Genomic DNA, 3,306 nt, shown 5'->3' with positions numbered 1-3,306 from the left:
TTCTTCTTCTTCTTCTTCTTTCTTCTTCTTAATTAACATATAATGTATTATTAGCCCCAGGGGTACAAGTCTGTGAATCGCCAGGTTTACACACTTCACAGCACTCACCACAGCACATACCCTCCCCAATGTTCATAACCCCACCACCCTCTCCCTAACCTCCCCACCCCCCCCCGGCAACTCTCAGTTTGTTTTGTGAGATTAAGAGTCTCTTATGGTTTGTCTCCCTCCCGATCCCATCTTGTTTCATTTACTCTTTTCCTGTTCCCCAAACCCCCCACATTGCACCTCCATTTCCTCATATCAGGGAGATCATATGATAGTGACTTTCTCTGGTTGACTTATTTTGCTAAGCATAATACCCTCCAGTTCCATCCATGTCAACGCAAATGGCAAGATTTCATTTCTTTTGATGGCTGAATAGTATTCCATTGTGTGTATATATATATATATATATATATATATATATATATATTTCATTTGTTGATGGACATCTAGGTTCTTTCCATAGTTTGGCTATTGTGGATATTAATGCTATAAACATTTGGTGCACGTGCCCCTTTGGATCATATACAGTCTTCTTTACCTCTATCAGAACCCCAGGAAGCTTTATTTATTTATTTACTCACATAAACAGATGATCCAACACAACGTTTTTTGATGTTCCAATGTATTATAATGTCTTACCGCTTAACACTATGCTTACTGCTCTCTTTCACTGTCTGACTAAATCCTCATCATCACTATGCCATTTAATGAGAAAGAACATTTGAACTCAGAGTTCTCTCCATATCAGGGAATGAAGACTCCACCCTTCTGTTTGTGCAGGTAAAATAAATGTTGATGTCTGTCCTGCACATACCCCATCCTGTTCACCAGAATATTCACCATCAAAATATATACACAATGAGCTTTCTGCCTGTGGACGCCGCCGAGTAAGCATCGTTAAAGTCTCCCCTCCCACCGCCGTCATGTCTAAGTCAGAGTCTCCCAAAGAGCCTGAACAGCTGCGGAAGCTCTTCATCGGAGGTCTGAGCTTTGAAACAACCGATGAGAGTCTGAGGAGCCATTTTGAGCAATGGGGAACACTTACGGACTGTGTGGTAATGAGAGATCCGAACACCAAGCGCTCCAGAGGCTTTGGGTTTGTCACCTATGCCACTGTGGAGGAGGTGGATGCAGCCATGAATGCAAGGCCACACAAGGTGGATGGAAGAGTTGTGGAACCAAAGAGGGCTGTCTCAAGAGAAGATTCTCAAAGACCTGGTGCCCACTTAACTGTGAAAAAGATTTTTGTTGGTGGCATTAAAGAAGACACTGAAGAACATCATCTAAGAGATTATTTCGAACAGTATGGGAAAATCGAAGTGATTGAGATCATGGCTGACCGAGGCAGTGGCAAAAAGAGGGGTTTTGCTTTTGTAACATTTGATGACCATGATTCTGTAGACAAGATTGTCATTCAAAAATACCATACTGTGAATGGCCACAACTGTGAAGTAAGGAAAGCGCTCTCTAAGCAAGAGATGGCTAGTGCTTCATCCAGCCAAAGAGGTCGAAGTGGTTCTGGAAACTTTGGTGGTGGTCGTGGAGGTGGTTTTGGTGGGAATGACAACTTTGGTCGCGGAGGAAACTTCAGTGGTCGAGGTGGCTTTGGTGGCAGTCGAGGTGGTGGTGGATATGGTGGCAGTGGGGATGGCTATAACGGATTTGGTAATGATGGAAGCAACTTTGGAGGTGGTGAAAGCTATAATGATTTTGGCAATTACAACAATCAATCCTCAAATTTTGGACCCATGAAAGGAGGCAATTTTGGAGGCAGAAGCTCTGGCCCTTATGGTGGTGGAGGCCAATACTTCGCCAAACCACGAAACCAAGGTGGCTATGGTGGTTCCAGCAGCAGCAGCAGCTATGGCAGTGGCAGAAGATTTTAATTACTGCCAGGAAACAAAGCTTAGCAGGAGAGGAGAGCCAGAGAAGTGACAGGGAAGCTACAGGTTACAACAGATTTGTGAACTCAGCCAAGCACAGTGGTGGCAGGGCCTAGCTGCTACAAAGAAGACATGTTTTAGACAATACTCATGTGTATGGGCAAAAAAACTCGAGGACTGTATTTGTGACTAATTGTATAACAGGTTATTTTAGTTTCTGTTCTGTGGAAAGTGTAAAGCATTCCAACAAAGGGTTTTAATGTAGATTTTTTTTTTTTTGCACCCATGCTGTTGATTGCTAAATGTAATAGTCTGATCATGACGCTGAATAAATGTGTCTTTTTAAAAAAAAAAAAATATATATATATATACACAATGAAAACCATACCTCACCACTTCTATTACCACCCAGCATGCTAAAAACACCATCATATGTTCCTGAATTATTGACTTGATTGATAACCCCACTTCCACACATACTGCACTCCTTTCTCCATGCAAATTTATTTTGGTACAGAATTTAACCTAAAAATCAAGTCATATGATTTTATTCTGCTGTTGAAAGACTTTTGGTATCTTCCCCTTTCATATTAAATAAAAACTGAAGGCGTTTCAATGTACTAGAAGGTCATACATCAATACGTTCTTCCTCTCTCCACCACTATGAACTCCTCATTGGCCTCCTTGCTTTTCCTCAAAAGTAACAGACAAGCTGTTCACACAAAGTCTATATACTTACTTGCTCTGCCTAGAGCAATCTTTTCCTTTAATATTTGTATAACACTCTCCTTCACTTCCTGGGTCTTTGTGCAAATAACATCTCATAAATGAGATATAACCACCCAACACAAAATAAAATTAACTTTCATCCCAGCATTCTCCAATGGCTTTTACCTTTCTTGTATTTCTTTGTATCACTTATCACCATCAACCATCAATCATTATTCTATTACTGGTTTATTTTCTTATTTGAGACAGAGAGAGAGAGAATTGGGAGGGTGCGCAGAGGAAGAAGAAAACACCCCACTGCCTAGAAAGCCTGCTGGGGAGTTACATCCCAGGACCCTGAGATCATGACCCAAGCCAAAGGCAGTCACTCAATGGACTGAGCCACCAAGGTGCCCCTCTATTATTGGTTTATTTCACTATTATATTTCAAAAGAATGTGAGCTCTTTGTGGTCAGGTATTTTATATGTTTTATTAATTGAAGTATTCTCAGAAAGGTAGCTGGCAGATTGTAAGGGCTCACTAAACTGTATTTTGTTGTTATTATTGGGCTCCTTTATGGGCTTTACCTCTTACGCTAGAAGTCTATCCTTCAGATGTAAGCGATAAGAATAGAGCCCTGCTGCCTGTTCAAATGTGTAAAAAGCC

The 3,306-nt window shown here is 41.2% G+C and overlaps 1 pseudogene across 1 annotated transcript; it reads left to right on the top strand.

Moving 5' to 3' along the window:
- The first annotated feature begins 912 nt into the window (after positions 1-912).
- Positions 913-2,076, top strand: LOC309857748 (heterogeneous nuclear ribonucleoprotein A1 pseudogene; annotated as a pseudogene). The gene has a single exon. The product of its transcript is annotated as a heterogeneous nuclear ribonucleoprotein A1 pseudogene (transcript).
- Positions 2,077-3,306: the final 1,230 nt, after the last annotated feature.

Source organism: Mustela nivalis (genome assembly GCF_964662115.1).
Source record: "Mustela nivalis genome assembly, contig: HAP1_SCAFFOLD_1170, whole genome shotgun sequence".
In the NCBI taxonomy this organism is placed as follows: Eukaryota; Metazoa; Chordata; class Mammalia; order Carnivora; family Mustelidae; genus Mustela; species Mustela nivalis.
The sequence above is the reverse complement of the archived record's forward strand: the minus strand, read 5'-3'. Positions and strand labels throughout refer to the sequence as shown.